This window comes from Cryptomeria japonica, chromosome 3 (genome assembly GCF_030272615.1).
Source record: "Cryptomeria japonica chromosome 3, Sugi_1.0, whole genome shotgun sequence".
Classification (NCBI taxonomy): Eukaryota; Viridiplantae; Streptophyta; class Pinopsida; order Cupressales; family Cupressaceae; genus Cryptomeria; species Cryptomeria japonica.
In genome coordinates, this window is record NC_081407.1 from 935,271,075 (window position 1) to 935,296,072 (window position 24,998).

The window sequence follows — 24,998 nt, forward strand, 5'->3', positions numbered from 1 at the left end:
CCTAACCAGGTAAGCTCTAACAAGCTTGGTGTTATTGAAATCCTCTAACCAAGTGGTCCATTAGCTTGGATTTAAAATCCTATACCGAGGTTACTCCTCACAGGGTATTACTTCTAACAAGGCAGTATAGTCAATCCCTTAAATGGGTGGTCCCTAACAGGATTTGTTCTTAACAAGACTTTTTGTAAAGCTTTAACAGGCTTGGCTCCTAACAGGGTGAATTTTAGAAGAGTTTAGATAGTTATCTTGTGAGTCTCATCTCACCATGGTTTTTCCCATTTGAGTTTCCATGTCAAAATATTATGTCAAGTGGTGAATATTTTTGTGATTATGTTTTATTATGGTTGTTTTTCTTAACTACTTAATCCACTTTGATAAGTCATGATAACTAGCAACAATATGAAATGAAGTTTTACTTATGTCAGTAAAAGTATTTGGATGTTTATGAGTTTCAAATTGTTTACTATTAATCTATTGCAATAGACAACCAGATTAACTTGACAGTGATATTGCATTGATAGTTCTAAGTTTACTTTGAGAAGTTGATTTTGAGATTCATGAATATTTATCAATTTTTCTAGCTACTAATTCACCCTCCCTCTCAGTAGTTGATAAGATCCTTGTTCTTTCATCATACCATCAATTGGCATCAGAGCTTCTTAGGTCCTCTAAGCTCTAAGCCTAGCAGCTTGAGGTAAAGATCTTGCAGAACGTGTTGAAGAAGGAAGGTTCAAAGTTTAATAGAGAGAACTATAGAATATGGAGTGATATAATGAAAATTTATATCAAGAGTCTAGGAAATCAACACTGGGAACATGTTGGTACTCAATATGTTCAACCTAGTGGGATTATGACTAATGATCAGAAGAAAGAGAAACAAAAAAACAATCAAGCATTGGAGGCTATTATGAGTTCTTTGTTTGATGCAGAATATGTTGATGTCCATGGTCTAGAGACTGCATATGAGGTATGGAAGAAACCTGAAGAGATTTATAGCAGAGATGAACATGTGAAGATTTCCAAGGAAGAGAGTCTAAAAGGAAATTTTGATGACATGCAGATGGCTAAAGGTGAGAATATCCAACAATATGGTCAAAGGATAAAAAAGATAGATGGTGAGATCAAGAGTGCTTGTGGTAAAGTGGAAGGTGCCACAGTGGTTAGTAAGGTGTTGAGAAGCTTGCTACCGGTCTATACTATCTACGTTGTAGCCATTCAAGAGATAAAGTCTATTGACAAAACTAATGTAAGTCTTGACTCCATCATTGGTAAGCTTATTGATTTTGAATTAAATAGTTATGATGGTAGTATTCAAAAATATGAATCTGCATTTAGAGCTTTAGTTTCTAACCCATCTATGAGGAAAAGTAGAGATGTCAGTCGCAATTATGAATCTAGATCTAGCAAAGAAGTTGATGATGAAGATAGTTCTGTTGAGCTTGAAGCATTGTTGGCCAAGCGGTTGCCTAGAGGTACTAGTAGATATAGAGGTAAATTACCTTTGAAATATTTTGCATGCAACAAGATTGGACACATTGTAGCTAACTGTCCTAATGGTGATAATGAGCACAAGCGAGAAAAATTCAAGAAGTACAAGGGAAAAGGAAAAAGAGATTGTCTGATTGCAGTTGATGGTGGTATCACTGATGAGGAATCTGATGGTGATGCTAATGAAGATATTGTGTTTGTAGCCATTAAAGAAGAAACATCTTATCAGAAATTTTTAGTTTCTTGCATGGATAATTTTGATGATTGGATCATTGATAGTGGTTGTTCACATCACATGACCAGTGACCAGAGAAAATTTATTTCTTTAAAGAAATTTGATGGCGGAGTTGTATGATTTGGTAATGACTCACCCTGCATGGTTAAAGGTTAGGGAACTATTTCTCTTATTGAAAAGAGCAATGTGGATGATGTCTACTGGGTTGAAGGTCTAAAGCACAATCTTTTGAGTGTTTCTCAACTCAACGACAGAGGATATCCATTGGAGTTTAAGAATGGTATGTGCAAAATCTATGGGAGCAAAGGTGAACTGATTGTAACCGACAAGCAGACTAAAGGTAACCTATCTCACCTAAATCCTAAAGTCAGCAACTGATTAATTGCTAAAGTAGATGATAGTTGGCTTTGGCATAGGAGATTTTGTCATATAAATTTTGATAACATTGTTAAAGTGACTAAGTCCAAGATAATGAGAGGTTTGCCTCAGTTGGACAAACCGATTAATGCTTTGTGTAAGGAATGTTAGTTGGGAAAGATGACATCCTCAACTTTCAAGAGAAAATATTTTTTAGCAAAACATCTGTTAGATTTGGTTCATACATACCTCTATGGACCAATAAGGACTAAAATTATTCAAGGTGATAGATATTTCATGATCTTCACTGATGATTGCTCAAGAATGACGTGGGTCACATTCTTGAAGGATGAAACATAAGCATTTAGTAAGTTAAAGGCATTCAGGGCCTTAGCTGAAAAGGAGAGTGGTAAGAAGATAAAATGTTTGAGGACTGATCAAGGTGGTGAATTTACTTATGAGGAATTAACTATATATTATGAATAAAATGGTATGAAATGACATCTTTCTGCACCAAGGACAACACAACAGAATGGTATTGCAGAGAGGAACAACTTGTCAGTTGTTGAAGCAGCTAGAATGATGTTGATACAAGGAGGTATAGCGAAAAATTTATGGAGAGAAGCTCTCAGCACATCTGTCTACACTATGAACTAGATTTTGGTAAAAAGAGGTAAGGACAAGACTCCTTATGAATAACGGTATGTAGATCATCTAATGTTAGTTATTTTAAAATATTTTGTAGCAAATGTTTTATTAAGAGAGGTGACTATGTTAGCAAGTTTGAGGCTAAAAGTGATGAAGGTATATTTCTTGGTTATTCCACCAAGAGTAAGGCCTACAAATGTTATAACAACCAGACACAAAGAATCATTGAGAGTGTTGATGTTCAAGTGGATGAATATCTTGAAGTCTTAGAGGAAACTAGTGTGGAGAAAAGGATGAAGATCCTTGCATTTTGTTTTTGGAACCAGAACTTGTGAAACCTGAAACTGGTAAAGAGAATGTTGTTGTACCAGTTCAATCGGAATAGGTAGACTCAAAAGAACATAATGATAATGAAGAAGAAGAACCCGAAGATAATGATCATGTCATTCTAAGGTATGTGAGACTAAATCACAATCCTAACCAAATTATTGGAGATAAGGAAGCTGGAGTGTTAACTAGAAGAAGAATAAGAGAAAATTCCATCATGATCTCCTCTATTGAGCCTAGAACTACTAAGGAAGCATTTGGAGATGGTTATTGGGTTAAAGCTATGGAGGAGGAGCTTGAAAAAATTGAGAAAAACATTACATGGACCCTAGTACCCCGACCGACTGGTAAATAAAAATGTGATAGGTACTAAGTGGGTATTCAGGAACAAGATGAATGAAGAAGGTATTGTAGTTTGTAACAAAGATAGATTGGTTTGAAAAGGTTATGCACAATAAGAAGTACATGATTATGGTGAGACTTTTGCACTAGTGGCTAGATTGGAAGGTGTCAGAATTTTACTTGCATTTGTAGCACATAAGGGTTTCAAACTATATCAGATGGATGTGAAGTCAGCATTTTTGAATGGAATACTAGAAGAAGTATACATTGAGCATCCAAATGGTTATGCTTTGATTGATGAGAAAGACATGGTATGTAAGTTGCACAAAGAACTATATGGATTAAAGAAAGCATCGAGAGCATGGTATGAAAGTCTTCATTCACACCTAATGAAGATAGGTTTTCAGAGAACCAGTGAAGACAACAACATATATCTTAAATTTGAAGGAGATAAGATACTAGTTAGTGAAGTGTTTGTAGATGATATCATATTTGGAGGTAACTATGACATGAGCAATGACTACAAATGAAATGAAAAGTGAGTTTGAAATGTCTCTAGTAGAAGAGATAAAAAAATTCATAGGTTTGCAAATACAACAAATGAAGAGTGGTATTTTCATCACACAGACTAAGTTTGTGAAAGAGGTATTAAAGACATTTCGTATGAGTGATTGTAAACCAGTTGGGACACCAATGGTTATAGGTTAGAAGTTTTCTAAGGAAGATGAAGCCACATTTGTGATGAGAAGGAGTATAGGTCAATGATTGGAAAATTGCACTATTTTTTTCATAGCAGATCGGATATAGCTCATGCAATTGGTCTAGTTGCTAGATTTTAGAAGAATACGAAGGAAACAAATTTGATAGCAACCAAGAGGATTTTCAGATATTTGAAAGGTATTATTGACTATGGATTATTGTATCCATATGAAGGAAACTTTGTCTTGAAGGTGTACACAGATGCAAACTGAGCAGGTAATGTTGATGATAGGAAAAGAACAACCAGTGGAGCTTTCTTTCTTTGAGGAAGACTTGTTTCATGGAGTAGCAAGAAGTAGAATTGTATATCATAGTCTACTGCTGAAACTGAGTATGTTGCAGCTTATATGAATTGTACCCAAGCTATCTAGATGAGGCACATTTTAAAAGGTTTAAAGATGAAGTTTACAGAACCTGTAAAGATCTTATGTGACAATACCAATGCCATAAATATATCAAAGAAACTTTTTTTGCATGCATGAATGAAGCATATTGAATTGAAGTATCATTTCTTGAGGGAGAAAGTGGAGAGTAAAGATGTGATCTTGGAGAATGTTTCTACCAAGGAGCAACTTGCATATATCTTTACTAAACCTTTGCCTAAGACTACTTTGGAGTATCTTAGAAGTTAGCTAGGGGTTGTACCCCTTCATGAGGTGAATTGAGCATGATGTAGTATACATCAGTCCTAGAGCTACTTGTAGAAGTTTACAATAGGATTGGTGTAGAAGTAGAATTATTCCACAAGGGGAGCATCAGGTTGTAGGTTGTTGATGTTAAATAGTGAAATTTGACATTGCATGTTTTACTTTCATGTGGGCATTTTTGTCAAAGGGGGAGAAGAACTATGTGATTTTGAGAGATGATTGTATGATTGATAGAGAGAAGGTCTATAGCTGGTACTTGAAGGAAGACAACCTGAAGACAAGGAGAGTACATGGTAAAATGTAAACCAGGATTCCTATTCACAAATCACAACAATCAATGGTATTGATATTTGTATTGCCATCAATGCCAAAGGGGGAGACTGTTGGCATTTGCATGAAGATTGCACTAATGATATGTTATGTTTTTATTGATGTCAATTAACTATAACTGAGAAACTGTAACTGGTAGGTAAGTTTGTGGAGTGAACCAATAAACCCTACCTATTGATTTGATAAACCTTAATCGATTAAGTTTAGTGAATTCATTATATTGGTTTATGATCTGATGATGAGCGGTAATGATTATGACACATATGCATATTGTATGAAGAGAGTTTCTGTTAGGTCCTAGTGACAATTGAAAGGGGGGGGTGAATCAGTTGTCAAATAAATTCAAACCAAAAACAACTTAACCAACTTAAAGCTTAATACCGGTAAATCAGTCATTTATGTCGGTAGACAGTTTTATCAGTTAATTGCAATACTAGTAAGGATTAATGCATGAAACAAAAAGACAAAGTCATCCACAACACATAACACCAATATTTGTACATGGAAACCCTGTAAGGGGAAAAACCACAGTGGGAAACCTTACCCACAATCAGATGATACTACTGCAAATAGTAAGTGTATACAGATGGGCTCTCCACATGCAAAAAGGCCAAGCGCCTGGAGCTCACTGCTCAAACACAAAATAGGAGTCACACTGACTACAATTGGATGATTAAATCCAATATGGATGTACTGCTCAAATTAGCATCTTTCTATGCTGGATTCAGTACCGGTGTATTTCTGATTGTCTTCACAAAAACCCTCCTTCAACCTTCAAATGATGTCTGCGTGTATAGCTCTACTTATTCTCACATATACCTTCACACAATCCTTTTTCGCTTTCCACACTCGATCTTACAATTAAGATCTTACATTTATATCATAACCTAAGACCAATTTTAGTAGGTCGGCTCTAGAGGATATTACAACAAAATCAATTTACAAATAAAACAATATCCAATGCAATAATTGATTCAACATGTCAGCTTGATGCATTTACACCAATAATAAAACATCTCCATAGTGTGTCATACTAATCTAGAAAAGATAGACCTGCTGGTGTATATCCTGAACCTATTTGCCGGTAACAACAAATATGCAAATATGAATATGCCAATAAACAAATCGTCAAAACAAAGGGTCCAGATGATGTCTTCAACACAACCAGGTGTTTTCCATGTCATTCCAAGTACCGATGATCATTATATCCTACCAGTGTACTAGATATCGGTGACTATGCATAAGTCACTTGCTTGTCGATGAATGTTGTTGATTCTCCAAAGTGCCAGAGTTGATAAGTCCTAGTAGGTGTTGACATTAATGACAAAACCATACCAAAATACCAACAATCTCCCCCTTTGGCATTGATGGCAACACAAGATGGAAAAACCATTTGTAGACGCTTAAAAGTAATTATTTTAATTATTTTTAATGCCTCACATAATTAATTAATTAATTATGTTAATTCAAATTCTCCTCAATATTAATTAAATATAATTAATATTGTCACTATAGCATGTGATTGATTTATTTAATAAATCAATCTCTTTCTTTATTCTTCTAAAAAATCAAATCCTCACAAATCTTCCTCTTAGCTAATTAATTTCAATTAATTAGTTAACCTACATGATTCCTACAAATCATCTTCTTAATTCATCATTAACCTAATAAATTCTTCTAGAAACTCCCTAAACTCACTTAACATTATTCTTCTAATTTTTTATTCCCTCCACTCATTCTCTCTCCTAGTCTAATCCTAATCCCACCTAACATTTCCTCCAATCCCCCTCCTAATGAATCGTTAATGGCTAATCGTCATGATTAGCCACAAAGTCAACTCCTTGCTTTTAAATAATCTTTTCCTAGGTGAATGTAAGATTTTTGAAATCTCACATTCCTCCAAGTATCCTCTCTCTCAAGGAATTTTTAATTCCTTTTTTATTCCTCCAATCCCCATAATATCCTTTTTGGGAGAATTTTTTAAATCCTCCAATGCACCTTGTGGAGTGTGGAGATACAAAATGCCTTTAAGGCATATTTCTTGGTCTCCACACCCTCTCTTGGAGCTTGTGTGAGCTCACAAATAAATCTTAGCCCTTCAACTCGAATCCATCCTAGCCATCTATTTTTCTCTCCTCTTCCTATAAATAAAAGGGCTCCATCCCTTCATTGGGACATCTCTAAATCCAGTAAGCCTATGCTGCCCTTTTGAGCCCAGGAAATCATCTTGGTAGCTTCATCATTTTCACCCTTATCATCCTCCTAAAATCCATTTCATGTTGTGCACATCATTGGAGAGCCATCCACATCCAGCAATCAAAGGAGCACATCAAGTGGAGCATTATCAAGGGGGGCCTTCACTTCATCAAGCTCAATTTGATGGAGAAGGTAAAATAGCAAGGTAAAATGGTCTTTTCATGCTATTTTAGCATTTTGGAGGTTTATTTTGTTATGTTTTGATCATTTAACCTTCTAATCTATTTTCCCCACTTCACCATCAAAGTGCCAAAATAGAAATGCCATATACCAAAAACCAACAATCTCCCAAAAGAGGTCATAACCAAAAAAAATCTCTCCCCAAAGTAATAATCTCTCCCCCTGAGAGCGACATGAATTTTTCTTGTGTTTTTCCATATACCAATCTCTCCCCCTTTGACATCAAATGCCAAAGCAATATAAGACTATTTATCATATACAAAATACTATTCAATTCACTATACCAACTACTCCCCTTGAGAAGTAGCTTTCCCATGAAAAACTGAAGTAAAAGATTTCTTTTTTAGTTCTGTTGGTTGATGATAAACATCAACTATCTAAGTTTCTACCAGTGGGGGTATGACCCCAAGCTGATCTCTTAGATATTAAAAATTCTCCTTAGGTAGAGGTTTGGTGAAAATATCTACAATCTGCTCTTTAGTATTCACATAGACCAGTTTTACTTCTTTTGCTTCAACATTCTCTTTCAGAAAATTCAATTTGATAGAAACATGTTTAGTTTTAGAATGTAGTACCGGATTCTTAGATATAGCAATTCTTGTAGTGTCATCACAAAAGATAGTAATAGGTTCCTTGCATTTTACCTTTATGTTTGTCAACATTTGTTTAAGCCATAATACCGGTGTACAGTTTGTTGCTGCTGCAACATATTCTGATTCTGTTGTTGATAAAGATGTACAACTTTGTTTCTTACTCAACCAAGAAATTAATTGCTACCAAGGAAAAATGCTTCGCTGGTGGTACTTTTTCTTTCATCTACATCTCCTACCCAATTTGCATCTGTGTATGCACATAATTCAAAGTTTTCATCTCTAGGGTACCATAAACCAAGATTTGTAGTGCCTTGTAAGTATCGAAAAATCCTTTTTACTATTGATTCATGATTTTCTCTAGGATTACTCTGAAATCTTGAAACAATACATACTGCATTTATAATGTCAGGTCTTGTTTGTGCCAAATATAGTAGACCTCATATCATATATTTGTACCTGGTTGGATTAATAGGTGTTAACTCATCCCTTAGTGATAATTTTTCATTTGTAGTCATAGGTGTGCTTACCGGTTTAGAGTTCTCCATCCCAAATTTCTTTAGTAACTCCTTTAATTAATTGGATTGGCTTAAGAATATACCTTTATCAGTCTGTGAAATCTGCAATACTAAAAATAATTTACTTCTCCAATCATAGACATTTCAATTTCTTGTTGTTTTCAAATTCTTGCTGCATTTCAATACAAAAGTTTCTACATAATCCATCTTCTCCTCCAAAGATTATATCATCAACAAAAACTTCTATAACCAAGATGTCATCATTAGTTACTTTATAGTATAAATTGTTGTCAGCATTACCTTTAGAAAAACCAATCTTCAAAAGATACTTATCTAATCTTGCATACCAAGCTCTTGGAGCTTGCTTCAACCCATACAAAGTTTTCCTTAATCTGCAAACCATATCTTTGTTTTCTGTCAAGGAAAATCCATTAGGTTGTTCAAATGTAAACTTCTTCTTCAAGATCTCCATTTAGAAATGCACATTTGAGATCCATTTGATATACTTTGTAGTTCTTATGTGCTGCAAAAGCCAAGAATAATCTAACTACCTCAATTCTAGCTACCAGTGCAAAGGTTTCATTGTAATCAATTCCTTCTTTCTATGAATATCCCTTACATACTAGTCTTTCTTTGTTTCTAATTACCTTACCATCTTCATTAAGTTTGTTTCTAAATACCCATTTAGTTCCAATTACATTTTTGTCTTTAGGTCAAGAACTAATGTCCATGTGTTATTTTTCTCAATTTGTTCTAATTCTTCTTCAATAGCTTTAATCCAGTGTTTATCTTCACATGCCTAATTAACAGATGATGGTTCAATTTGAGAAATAAGACATACCTCTTCATTTTCCAATCTTTCTCTTGTCACAACTCCTTTATAATTGTTTCCAATTATCTGATCTTCAAAGTGATTCAGTCTTACATACTGAGGTGTCTTTGTTTGTTGTTGTTCCTCAGTTACAGTGGAATTTTTAGATGATAACAGTGTAACTGGATCTTCATTCTATACCAGTGGGTTCAGTGTAGGCTCATTTGTTATAATTTTTTTTGTCGGTTCAAAGTCTATATACCTTGAAGTTCCTATAAATTGTTCATCAATCTTTACATTTGTACTCTCAACAATTTTTTCCAATATTTTGTTAAAACATCTATATGTCTTACTCTTAGATGAATAACCAAGAAATATTCCTTCATCACTTCTAGGATCAAATTTTCCAATATACTCATCTCTTCTAATATAGCATTTACTTCCAAATATTGTAAAATATTTAAGAGTAGGAGTAATACCAAACCATAGTTCATGAGGGGTCTTACCGGTTTCACCTTTGATGTGAACTTTTTTGAATGTATAGATCGTTGTACTTACTGGTTCTCTCCAATATACATGTGGTAGATTTGATTCTGACAACATACTTCTAGCTGCATCCAAGATGGTTCTGATTTTCCTTTCTACAACTCCATTTTGTTGTGGTGTCCAGGGTGCTGATAGCTGTCGTCTGATTCCATTCACTTCACAGAATGCATTAAATTCTTTAGATGTAAATTCTCCTCCTTGATCTGATCTTAGACATTTGATTTTCTTCCTAGTTTCATTCTCTACAATTGCTTTGAACAGTTTGAACTTCCCAAGTGCTTCTAATTTTTCTCTGAGAAAAGTAACCCAACACATTCTAGAATAGTCATCAATGATTAGCATGAAATACCTATCACCTTGTAAACTTTTAGTTCTAGCTGGACCACATAAATCAGTATGAATTAAGTCAAGAGCATTATTGGATTTTTCTGGAATACTTTTAAAAGTATCTCTAACTTGTTTTCCAAATTGACATTCCTTAAATACTGGATTTTGAGGTTTAAGAATCTTAGGTAAATCTCTAACTGCCTTAGTAGTACTGATCTTCATAATGCAATCAAAATTTACATGTCAGAGTCTCTTATGCCATAGCCAACTTTCATCAATATGTGCAATCAATGATGTCTTTTCATTTTTATTCAGATGAAAGATATTACCTCTAGTTTGACTACTGGTTGCAATTTCCAAACCAGATCTGTTCATAATTTTGCAGTTACCATTTTTGAATTATAATTGAAATCCTTTCTCAACTAATTGACCAACACTCAAAAGATTATTTTTTAAACATTCAACATAGTAAGCATTGTCAGTGTTATGCTTACCATCAAGAGATATTATACCTTTACCTTTGATCAAACAAGCTTTATCATCTCCAAATCTCACTAGATCTCTGATATATTCCTAAAAATTCAAGAATTTACTTTTATCACCAGTCATATGATGTGAGCATCCTGAATCAATGATCCATTCATCCTTAACTTTGATTTTAGCTACCAAGGCCTATTCTACCAGTTGAATAGTAGGTGCAGTTGATCTTCTGTTATAGCAACAAAAACCCATCCATTGTTTGTCAGATCCTCGTTAGAATCATCAGTGACTCCTTCATTAGCAAGATAATAAGATTTGTCTTTATTCTTCTTAAATTTGTATCTTTGATATTCAGGGTTAGGTTTGTATGTTCTTCTAGCTTCTTCTCTTAGTCTAGCATGTCTATCAAGGCATCTTGAAGCCATATGACCGATCTTATTACAGTTAAAATATTTAAAGGATGCTTTACCTTCATACTTACTTCCAATTGGACCTTTAGGCATTTTTCTTACAAATAGTGCTTCAAGTTCTTCATTTTCTCTCCTGCTCTCTTCAAGTTCTCTTGTATAAAAGGCTTTCCAATCAGACTTGTCAAATGATGGTGTAGATGATGTTGATGCCTTAAAAGCTAAGTTTGTTTTTATAGTAGCAACAAGACAAAAAATTTCAATTTCAAAGGCTGAAAGTTTTTCAATCAATGTATCCCTAGTTACTGATGTGTTAGGCATTGTTCTTAGTTCATTTATAGCAGTAACTTTCATTTTGTATGCTGGTGGTAATCCTCTTAAGACTTTTGAAACAATTTCATCTTCACTTAAGGTTCCTCCACAACATTTAATACCCAAAACAATTTCATTGACTCTTTCCATAAAAACAGAAATCCTTTCATCTTCTTCCATTTTTAGATTTTCATACCTGAATGGGAAGCTTTCAAGTTTTGCAATTTTGACTATAGAATCTCCTTCATTTAGTGTTTCCAAATGATCCCAAATAGCTTTAGCAGTAGACCTATCTAATAATCCCATGATTTGCTGATCTGATAATGCGCTCAAGAGTGCTTCTCTTGCCTTGCAATCATTCTCTTCATCTTTAGTCAGATTTGGTGGATTAGGCTGACTTGTAGTAGGAGAAGTATATCCATTCTTTGTAACTTCCTAGAAATCCTGTCCAATGCACTTTAGATGTGTCTCCATCTTGATCTTCCATATCCCGTAGTTGGTTCCATCAAGTTTAGGACTGTCCTTCCTAAAATAGTTAGAAGACATTGGATCTCCTCAAGCTGTTAAACTTCTGTAAAAAGAGGACTATGCTCTGATACCAATTGTTAGGTCTCAGAGACAATAGAGAGGGGGGGGTGCATCAGTTGTCAAATAAATTCAAACGAAAAACAACTTAACCAACTTAAAGCTTAATACCGGTAAACTAGTCATTTATGCCGGTAGACAGTTTTATCAGTTAATTGCAATACCGATAAGGATTAATGCATGAAACAAGAAGACAAAGTCATCCACAACACATAACACCAATATTTGTATGTGGAAACCCTATAAGGGGAAAAACCATGGTGGGAAACCTTACCCATAATTAGATGATACTATTGCAGATAGTAAGTGTATACAGATAGGGTTTGCACATGTAGAAAGGCCAAGCGCCTAGAGCTCACTGCTCAAACATAAAATAGGAGTCACACTGACTACAATTGGATGATTAAATCCAATATGGATGTACTGCTCAAATTAGCATCTTTCTATGCTGGATTCAGTACCGGTGTAGTTCTGATTGTCTTCACAAAAACCCTCCTTCAACCTTCAAATGATGTCTGCATGTATAGCTCTTCTTATTCTTGCATATACCTTCACACAATCCTTTTTCACTTTCCACACTCGATCTTACAAATAAGATCTTACATTTATATCATAACCTAAGACCAATTTGAGTAGGCCGGCTATAGAGGATATTATATTAAAATCAATTTACAAATAAAACAATATCTGATGCAATAACCAATTCAACATGTCAGCTTGATGCATTTACAACAATCATAAAACATCTCCATAGTGTGTCGTGCTGATCTAGAAAATATAAATCTACTAGTGTATATCTTGGATCTATTTGCCGATAACAGCAAATATGCAAATATGAATATGCCAATAAACAAATCTTCAAAACAAAGTGTCCAAATGATGTCTTCAACATAACCAGGTGTTTTCCATGCCATTCCAAGTGCCGGTGATCATTATATCCTATCGGTGTATGAGATACTAGTGACTGTGCATAAGTCACTTTCTTGTCGGTGAATGTTGTTGATTCTCCAAAGTGCTAGATTTGATAAGTGTTAGTAGGTGTTGACATCAATGACAAAACCATACCAAAATACCAACAGTTTCAAAGTATTTTTGGCACGTTGAGGTAATAGTTTTTTGTCTAGGGAATGAGAAAGTATATTTCATGTAATGCAAAGCACATGATGATTTATTGAGTTTGATGAAGTAGTGATCAAGGAGCAGTCGAGGATTTCTTGAATGATGTGTAGAGATTGTTATGTAATCCAACAGTCATAATTGAACCAACTTGTTTGTAATCTCTATGAGATAATTAGGTTTTTTTTGTGTTACCGACCTAATTGATTGTTTTATAAGGTCAATGAGTTGTTTAGTTTCAAAGTTGGCAAAGTTTCAGTTGAGTGTGTGGTTGCCGAACCAGATGATGTTTCTGCAGTTTGAGTAAAAGAAGATGGTAACATGAAAAGGATCTAAACAAGCAAGTATAGTGCTATTCAAATAGATTAGCAAACCCATGTTGTTTTCTAACAATTATAGCAGTAAAATCCCCTAACCGGATAATCTATAACAAGTTTGGTGTTATTCAAATCTTCTAACCAAGTGGTCCATTAGCTTGGATTTTAAATCCTCTACTAAGGTTACTCCTCACAGGGTATTGCTTCTAACAAGGCATTATAGTCAATCCCTTAACCGGGTGGTCCCTAATAGGATCTATTCTTAACAAGACTTTTTGTGAAGGGCAAAAGCACAAAAATGTGTCACGTTTCAGGCTAACTTATCAGCACAAGTGAATTTAAGTAATTCTCACTAAAAATTAATTTTACTCAAACATATGGTCTATATAGATTCATTATAGCTAAGTTATATATGGGCCACAACTCTTCTAATTGGAAGTGTCTACTAAATGTATATTTTATACTACTTTTGGTCTAATAAAAAAAATAAAAAAACTCGATGTTTCAACAACTCCTACTCTTATTAATTTTTTTTTTTGAAATGTAAAAATACCCTTTTATAGATCTATAAGTGAATTTTTTAAAATATATATCTTTTAATATTTTAGTTAGTTTTTTATATTTTTTATTGAAAGTAGATCATCAACACTAAAATACAAGGTTGATTATCTTGTCAAGAAAAAATACTAAAATTTATTAAAAAAAATTTTAAAAAGTATGATGCAGTAAAGAAAATAATCTATGTCAAGATGATATAATTCTTTTCTAATTTGGATAAATAATTAAGAAAAAAGGTGGTGGGAATTGGAAAGAGTTATATTTCAACACACACAACTTTTCAAATTTATTAAAAAATATATATTTATAAAAAATAGTAAAAAATATATCCATGCACTAAAGTTTCAAGTTATAAATATAAAAATAAAAATTCAAGAAAAAAAAGGAAAATTTACTAAATAAAGTGTGGTGGCTTGTGTAACTTCAATTTCAACATTTTTTCAGCAACTAAATTATAGTGTTTACTTTATAAAAAACTATATTCAAATAATTTTTTTATTTTTTATTAAAATTACAAACACAAAATAGACATAAGAATATAAATTTTATTAGTTTACATCATTTTAAAATTCAAAACATATATTTCACTTTCTATTGATTTAATTTAAAAATTTGAATCATCATTGACCATTTCTTTTATAAAAGTGTGACACAACTTTGTACTTTTACCCTAAAGCTTTAATAGGCTTGGCTCCTAATAGGGTGAACTTTAGAGGAGCTCAAATAGTTATCTTGTGAGTCTCATGTCACCATGGTTTTTCCCATTTGGGTTTCCATGTCAAAATATTGTGTCAAGTGGTGAATGTTTTGTGGTTATATTTTATTATGGTTGATTTGCTTAACTACTTAATCCACTTTGATAAGTCATGGTAACTAACAACAATATGAAATGAAGTTTTACTTATGTCAATAAAAGTATTTGGATGTTTACGAGTTTCAAGTTGTTTACTATTAATCTGTTGTAACAGGCAACCGATTTAACTTGACAGTTTAATCTTGACAATGATATTGCATTGACAGTTCTAAGTTTACTTTGAGAAGTTGACTTTGAGATTGGTGAAGTTTTATTAGTTTTTCTATCTACTAATTCACCTCCCCCCCTCTTAGTAGTGGACCGGATCCTTGTTCTTTCATCATACCATCAATTTATATGTGTTAGACTATCCTTTCGGCCAATGTCTTGGTATGTATGACTCTTTATATAAATATCAAACTCTTACTTAATTCTAGAAACTTTAGTGTGCTTCTCTCTTTGGATTTGATAGTGCTTCTGTTTAAGGTTGAGAATCCCTTGTGACTTTGTATTGTTATTTTGTGCCTTGATTGAAAATAGTTATCCTTTTCTATTGTCATTTTGGCTTCATGACTATAAGGTTACTAAGAGTCTTTTGTCCTAATGACTATTGCAATCCTTGTTCTTATGGAATTGTTGCTCAATCTTTCTCTAGATTGTTCTAGTCTACCCTTCAAACAAAGAGACATTACTAAAACATTCATATAAGAAATAAATAGATAGTCTTTGTTGTTTACAATTGTTTAATAACAATGATTGACTACTTTTATCTTGTAAACCTTTTAGACTTGTAAATCAATATACCATTACTACCATGATTATATTGCTTGTTTCTCTTGAGTAATCAACTTAACTGCCCCTGTATGCACTGCATTAGATATCTGTTTTATGCCTTTAGCTATTTTTCTCTTTAGTTGTGATGTCCATTGTAGATGCTTTAGGTCTGGACCTTCATTACTTAATCATTGACTCTGCTCTTCAATGTTTTGAGTGTCTTTGATCATACCTAAGTGTGTGTTGCTCTATGACCTCTATTCTATAAAGATAATGGTCTCCTTCTTCTTGTTAATGTTAGGATTAATGATAGTCCCAAAGATACTAAGAGGGGGGGGGGGGGGTGAATTAGTATTTAACCTTATTAAGTATTTTCCATTCCAAAATAGTGTACCGGTAAATAAGAGTTAATGCAATAAAAAGGAACAATAAAGACAACATAGAAAACACACCATAACACAAGATTTTTAATGAGGAAACCTGGTGTGGGAAAAACCTCGGTGGGATTTGTGACCCATAATATTCACTCACTGGCCAATGAATAAATATTACTTACAATGAGGGGCCTGCACATGCAGGAAGGCCAACTGCCTAGAGCCCACTTCTCAATTTATAAGATAGAAGTCTCACTGACTTACAAAATGGATTATGAAAATCCAATACAATGTTCTTCTTCAAATCAGCATCAACTATGCCAGGTTCAGTACCGGTTTAAGCTCATTCTATAACCAAAACCTTCACTGTCAAATTATATCTCCTTATACAAAAATATCATTCATTCATGCTATCCTTCTACCATACTTATTACACAAAATGACCTATAAGATCTCATACATATATATGAGTCTTTTACAATATGCCATGTCGGCTTTACAGAAGATAATTACATTAAATAAAATAAACAAAAGTTTATTCCCTGTCGACTAGAGTGTCGGTATGCATTGTAGCCGCTGTCAATGTAGTGTTTGTCGGTGTATGTAGATGTCTATTCTGGTGTCAGTGCCTACTGGTAGCTTTACTAGATTAATGTCAGGTGTTGCCAGAAGGTTGCCATAAATGACAACACCATCATTTCTCATTAGAGTGTAGAATGCCAACAATCTCCCCCTTTGGCATTGATGGCAACACTCGTGAGAAAAATCCAAAAACTGTTCCAAAAAGTGAAGTCCAAAAATTTACCAAAAATGATGTGCTCCCCTTGAGCATATGATCTCCTCTGAATGATCATTTTTCTCTGTCTACTACTCCCCATTTGACATCAATGACAAAGGTTGTCAAAAATTGTCAAACGATTTGAAAAATTTCACCTCAAAGTTTGTAACCAGTTGGTTATACTCTGAAATATGTCAGCCAAAACCAAATTTAAAATCTGCATGAATCTGTTGCTATCATTCATGGTTGCCTTAGTTCATTGGATCGTGCCAATGAGATGATGCATATGCTCCTCTGGTGATCTTTCCCCTTGAATTAATGCCTTAGAGATCTCATTTCTCAGAGAGATAAGGTTATCCAATTTAGGACTAAGTTTATACTTAAGCTCTTTGGCATTTGCTTTGATCCTTGCTTTTTACTTCTCAAACTTCTCCAAATTTTCCTCAAATCCTATTATTTCTTGCTTAATAACTGATATAGGTTTAGATGAACCAATAATGTTGGTATTTTGGTATGGTTTTGTCATTGATGTCAACACCTACTAGAAAACTAGCACTTTGGAGATCCAGCAACATTCATTGGCAAGCAAGTAACTATTGCATAGTTACTGGTATATGGTTCATCGGTAGGATATAATGATCACTAACACTTGGAATGATATGGAGACACTTGGTAATGTCGAAGACATCATGTGGACACTTTTTTTTGAAGAATTAATCATATATTCATATTTGCATATTTTCTTTTACCGGCAAATAGGTCCAAAGTTATCTAGGGTTACACCGACAGGTTTATCTTTTCCAGATCAACATGGCACACTATGGAGATAATTTATTATTGTTGTAAATGCATTAAGCCAACATGTTCAATCGGTTATTGCATTGGATATTATATTTTTTGTAAAATATTTTTATTGTAATATCATGTAGAGCCGACCTACTAAAATTGGTCTTAGGTTATGGTATAAATGTAAGATCTTATATGTAAGATCGAATGTGGAATGTGAAGAAGAATTGTGTGAAGGTATACACGAAGACATCATTTGAAGGTGAAGCTAGGTTTTTGTAGAGGCATATCAGCATTACACCAGTACTGAATCCAACATATGAAGATGCTATTTTGTGTAGTACATTCTTATTGGATTTAACCATCCAACTGTAGTCAGTGTGACTCCCATTTTGTGATTGAGCAGTGAGCTCTAGGTTGTTGGCCTTTCTGCATGTGCAGACCCCATTATGTACACTTACTATCTACAGTAGTATCATCTGATTGTGGGTAAGGTTTCCCATCGTGGTTTTTCCCCTTATAGGGTTTCCACGTACAAATATTGGTGTTATGTGTTGTGGATGACTTTATGTTTATGTTTCATGCATTTATTTTTATCGGTATAGCAATTTATTGTTAACACTGTCTATCGACATACTTAACTAGTTTACTGGTATTAAGCATCTAGTTGGTTAATTAGTTTTTGGTTTGAATTTATTAGACAAATGATTCACCCCCCCCCCCCCCCCTCTCAATTGTCTTCAGGACCTAACAATTGGTATCAGAGCCTAGTCTTTTTTTGCAGAAGTTTAACAACTTGAGGAGATCCAATGACTACTAATTATTTCAGGAAGGACAGTCCTAAACATAATGGAACCAACTATGGGATATGGAAGATCAGGATGGAGACACATCTGAATTACATTGGTAAAGACATCTAGGAAGTTACAAAGAATGGTTATACTACTACTGTAGCTGATCAGACTACTCCAACTACCTTAGCTAAAGATGAGGAAAATGATTGCAAAGCAAGAGAAGCACTTTTGAGTGCATTATCAGATCAACAAATCATGGGATTATCAGATAGGTCTACTGCTAAAGCTATTTGGGATCATTTTGAAACACTGAATGAAGGAGATTCCATAGTCAAGATTGCAAAACTTGAAAGCTTCCGAGTCAGGTATGAACATCTGAAAAATGGAAGAAGATGAAAGAATTTCTGCTTTTATGGAAAGAGTAAATGAAATTGTTTTAGGTATTAAATGTTGTGGAGGAACCTTGAGTGAAAATGAAATTGTTTCAAAAATTTTAAGAGGATTGCCACTAGCATATAAAATGAAGGTTACTGCTATAAATGAGTTGAGAACAATGCCTAATACATCAGTAACTAGGGATACACTGATTGGAAAACTTTCAGCTTTTGAAATTGAGGAAATTGGTCCTGTTGCTACTATAAAGATAGATTTGGCCTTTAAAGTATTGACATCATCTGCTCCATCATTTGACAAATCAGAATGGAAAGCCTTTTATGCAATACAACTTGAAGAAACAAGGAAGGAGAATGAAGAGCTTGAAGAACTTGAAGCACTATTTGCAAGAAAAATGCCAAAAGGTCCAATTGGAAGTAAGTATGAAGGTAAAGCACCCTTTAAATGTTTCAACTGCAATAAGATTGGTCATATGGCTTCAAGATGCCCTGATAGACATGCTAGACTAAGAGAAGAATGTGAGGCCTCACCTCGACTCAGTCTGACATTTAGTGGATTTTATATTTAGACTATTATGGATACTTTATTTTGATGCATTTTGAAACTTAGAACTTATATGATTTCAGGATTTGGATAACATTGCTATGTTTTGATGATTAACTTATATGCTTTATGAGATAGAACACTACATGATTGTTAGATAAGATGATATTGCAATGATAGATGTCGTTATGGAATTTGTAGGACTTTACTATGATAATAGAACTATGATGTATGGTTAAGTTTATGTGAATTAGGATGAAATTGCTTATGTGAAATTGCTTGATAAAAGATGCATTTAATCTGTGCAGATGAAAATTGTATGCAAGTGATGATGTGTATTGTTATTCCTTTGAATTATATTATATGTGGATATTTGAAAGTACTAATGTGTAAATTGAGATGCGCAGGAAATTAACCATGTGACCATGGAAAATTTACGGAGAACCAAACCTAGACTTATGTGTGTTTGTAAGCCAGGGGTTATCTATTTGGAGAGACAACACCCCGTTTGTGTTGTATTTTTATTCGTAACAGTATATGCTGCATGAGTGTTAAGTGTTATTTAAATTTATTGTGTAAAATCCACAAGAGACAATTTCATATTTTAAATTGTAAAAGTGTTTTATTTGTGTCACTTGACACGTGTGGATTTAAGTTTAAATGTTTTATTTTTGTCTCTTGGTGGGAAAGTGTTCAACTATAGCTTTTTCAATTAATATAACGTGATGTCATAGATACCTTGGGAAAAGAATCTTTGGAGAGGTCAACATATGTTTGACCCGAAAATAAACTTCAAAGGGGTTTAAAATGGGTTAAATGAACACCTAGGGGTAGTTTAATAGGGTTTCCTAAAGCCCATAAGGTATACCTAAGGGTTAGGGGTAATTTTAGGCAAGTTTCTACTCCTAAGTGACCTTTTAGACACTTTAAAATTTGGCTTTTCTGAGTTGTGCGAAGATTGAAATTAGAAGTTTGAACTTAGTTGTAAACTTTCCTATTCGAATGAGAGTCTTTTTCCCATTCTGTCTTACTTTCCTCTTTAGTTTTTACAAACTTGTGAGAACTGAGAGAATGAGTTTCTTAAGCAAGAATTTGAAAATTTGAGGGTAATCACCCACTCTCCATTTTTGGAGACAAGATAATTTTTGAAAAGAATAGAATAGATTTGAATAGAAAATTTGGCTAAGGGTAGAAGAAGAAGATCCGTGGATTGGGCAGCTCTTCCTCAAATATTATCCTACCTTTGGGTAGATTAAGGTTGGTTTCATTATTCTTTAAAATGTCTCATTTTCTTTGCATGTGTTTGAAAGTATGTTGGTGTAAGAAATTTGTTTTCTTGTATGTCCTTTTTAGGAATTTCATTTGGTGTTTTGCATTATGTTTTGTCTATGTTTTTGGGAGTTTTCTCAAGACCTCTTACTCTTGGGAGAGAGGAGGATATTGTGGGTGGTAGCAGTGACAACCCTCGAGTGAGAGACTCTCGTTTTGAGAGCGATCACAAGGGATTTTTGTGTGACCCTTGCTGCATGGCCTGTTTGTGCAATGGGGGTCATAAGGAGGGATATAAGGCTAGAATGCCTTTGGGGGGCATAAGGAATAAGGGGTTGAAATTCTTGATGTATTTGTTGTGCCATGAGGTGGATACATGTTTTCCATACTTGCAGCTCTCCTTAGGGTATTGGTCCACTACCACCCTTGAAAAGGTCATCACCAAAGTGTGGTGCAGTGTAGCCAAGTTGGGAGTGTGCTTGAAATTTGTGTGCTTCCTGCCTTCTATGTGTTTGCATGTTTGTTACCCGTCTAGGGCTTGGTTCTCCGAGCTTGGGGGTGGCTACCAGTTAGCCTAGGCTAGGAGGTGAGCACTCCATGGTCATATCTATGATTTATTATGCAGGGATGTCGAGAGAAAAGAATAGGACAAGTGAAAAAGTTGCAGAAGATTATTGTTGAAGAAATCTAAATTCATTTGCAGTTACTAGTTTTGATAGGAGAAATACACCCTCATTCGTTGAAATGAGAGGCAAGTTGTAAATTTGAAATATAGACATGAGATTTGTTATTGTAGTTAAATAAAGAAACATCCTGTAAAATTTGCAGAATATCTTTAGTGTTGTAAAAAGCTAGATATATATTTCTATTTTCTGTTTTGAAAAAGAGTTACTTTGGAATTGCATGCAATAGTCTTTGTAATATGAAAATTAGTTTTATTTAATTCGGTGCTTTATTTTCTTATCTGTGAATTTGTCTTCATTCTACTTGCAGAAAAATATGAGTTGTATTTGCTGTTAGATTTGAAGTATAAAAAAAAATGTGTTTATTTAGTTGATGTATTAGTTATAGAATCAATGAATGTATTTATTGCATAAAAGTATAATGTATTCCTAAAATAGTATTTCCTAAGTTCAGAAGAAAAAAAATTATATATATCCGATGTGTTATGATAAATAGTTTAGCAGTAAACTTATTCCATTTTTAAGCATTTAAAATAAAAATAAATAGGAAAGGCATTAACTAGATTTACATGCATATTGTAGATATAAAAATAATTTTATAATACTGTTTTCTGTAAATCAATAGAGTACAATATAGTTCTGGAAAATATCCCTCCATTAAACAGACTTATTACTATACTTCTTTTCATGCAATTGTAAATCATAATCTTCCATGATTTCGATGTTAGTTTAAGAAAAGAAATAATACTAAAAGTTATAAATAAATGTATATATATATTTATATAGATGTAGAAATCATGTATATATTTATATATACTTTTATATAAAATATATCATATAAATACCCTCAACACAAATGAAAATGTAAGCCTAGTATATTTACCATTATATATATATATATATATATATATATATATATATATATATATATATATATATATACTTAACATAATTATTTACCTTTGTTTATTTTTGGTTTTAAAAAAAATTGCATGTAAAATATATTGAGAGATATATATACATATAAACATATATATATATATATATAAATTTAAAAAAAAATGGGGAAAAGGAAAAGGGGCCGAGCACTGTGCATCGCACAGTAAACGACAGGCAAGCCGCGCACTGTGCAATGCATAGTGGATGGCGGTGCTGCACACTGTGCAGTGCACAGTGGATGGCGGGGCCGCACACTGTGCGCTGCATAGTGGGCGGCAAGGCCGAACACTATGTAGTGCACAGTGGGCGGCCATGACCGAGCTGCCTCCATGGAACCCCCGCCTCTCCTTGATCCGCCTCTGTGCCACTAACTCTCCCTTGACTCGGCCCTGCAACATGGGGTTAAGCAAAAAAATATATATTAAACCCTAGCCTGGGTAGGGCTAGGGTAATAAAATAAAATAATATGTTTAATTCATTTAGTTTAGGGCCATTTAATAATAAAAAAATTAGGGTTGAAGGGCATAATGGCTATTAAGTTGGAAAGAACTTTTAGAAGATTAAATATATATATATATATATATATATATATATATATATATATATATGTTTATATATTTGGGTATGTATTTATATAGAGTTTTAAATATTTAAATACCTCTATATGATATACTAATAGGAAGTTAGAAAAAAAAATATAAGTTTAAAGAATAAAGCCTAGTCTTATATTTTTAAATGTATTTAGTGTGATAAATACTTAATTATGCCCTAGTTAATTTAATCAGAGCATTAAATTTTAAGTTGGATTTTAAAGGGATTAATTTAAGCACCTTTCATTTTGAGGTTAGAATGGATGTTAGAAAAATAATTTTTAATTAGCTTTCCAAGTCGATTAATAGCTACTCGTAATTAATTTTGCCCGTGTAAATTAACTTATCTAAATTAAATGACACTTTAAACGATTATTATAATTATTGATTTAAAAATGGATTTTTAGACTATATAGTCTTATTGGAGATTAAATTTATCTTCATTTTCTATTTTTAATGAGTTTGATTTAATTAATTCTATTGACTAGGTACCTTGTGAAAATAAAATTAAATCATTTAGTTTTTCACAAATAAATTTAATTAATTTCGATACTTAGTTAGTATAAGAGTTAGCTTGAATATTGCTATGGCAAACATGTTAATGCATGTCGAGATAGCGAACTTTGTTAATTAATTAGTATTAAAAAAAAAAAAATCATTCCATTTTTGCCCTAAATTTTGGGCATGACAAAGAAACTAGAAGAACATACAAGCCTAATCTTGAATATCGGAAATACAGATTTAAGAAGAACAAAGACAAATCTTGTTACATTGCTGATGAAGGTGTGACTGATGATTCTGATGAGGATCTAGTAGACAATGGATGGGTTTTTGTTGCTATAACAGAAGATCAACCAGCACCTACTGCTCAACCAGTAGAACAAGCCCTAGTAGCTAAAGTTGAAGTAAAGGATGAATGGATCATTGACTCAGGATGCTCACATCATATGACAGGAAACAAAGGTAAATTCTTGAACTTTCAAGAATCCAATGGAGGTTTAGTAAGTTTTGGAAATGACAAAGCCTATTCAATCAAAGGTAAGGGTTCAATATCTCTTGATGGTAATCATAACACTGACAATGTCTACTATGTTGAAGGATTGAAGCATAATCTTTTAAGTGTTGGACAATTAGTTGAGAAGGGATTTCAGTTACAATTTGAAAATGCAAAATCATGAAAAGAACTGGTTTGGAAATTGCAACTGGTAATTAGACTAGAGTTAATATCTTTCATTTGAATAACAGTGAAAAGACATGCTTGATTGCACATATAGATGAAAGTTGGCTATGCCATAAGAGACTATGTCATGTAAACTTTGATTGCATGGTAAAAATCAGTACTTCTAAGGCAGTTAGAGATCTACCTAAAATTGTGAAACCTCAGAATACAATTTGTAAGGAATTTCAATTTGGAAAACAAGTTAGAGCTAGTTTCAAAAGTATTTTAGAAAAATCCAATAATGCTCTGGATTTAATTCACACTGATTTATGTGGTCCAGCTAGAACTAAAAGCTTACAAGGTGATAGATATTTCATGCTAATTATTGATGATTACTCTAGAATGTTTTGGGTTACTTTTCTCAGAGAAACATCAGAAGCATTTGGAAAGTTCAAACTGTTCAAACCAATGGTTGAAAATGAAACCGGTAAGAAAATCAAATGTTTGAGATCAGATCAAGGAGGAGAATTCACATCTAAAGACTTTAATACATTCTGTGAAGTGAAAGGAATCAAAAGACAATTATGAGCACCTTGGACACCACAACAAAATGGAGTTGTTGAAAGGAAAAATAGAACTATCTTGGATGCAACAAGAAGTATGTTATTTGAAGCAAATTTACCACATGTGTATTGGAGAGAAGCAGTTAGCACTGTTGTCTATACATTCAACAAAGTTCACATCAAAGGTGAAACCGTTAAGACCCCTCATGAACTATGGTTTGGTAATACTCCTACAATTAAGTATTTCAGAATTTTTGGAAGTAAATGTTATATTAGAAGAGATGAGTATATTGGAAAATTTGATCCTAGAAGTGATGAAGGAATATTTCTTGGTTATTCATCTAAGAGCAAGGCATATAGGTGTTTTAATAAACGATTGTAGGAAATTGTTGAGAGCACAAATGTAAAGATTGGTGAACAATTC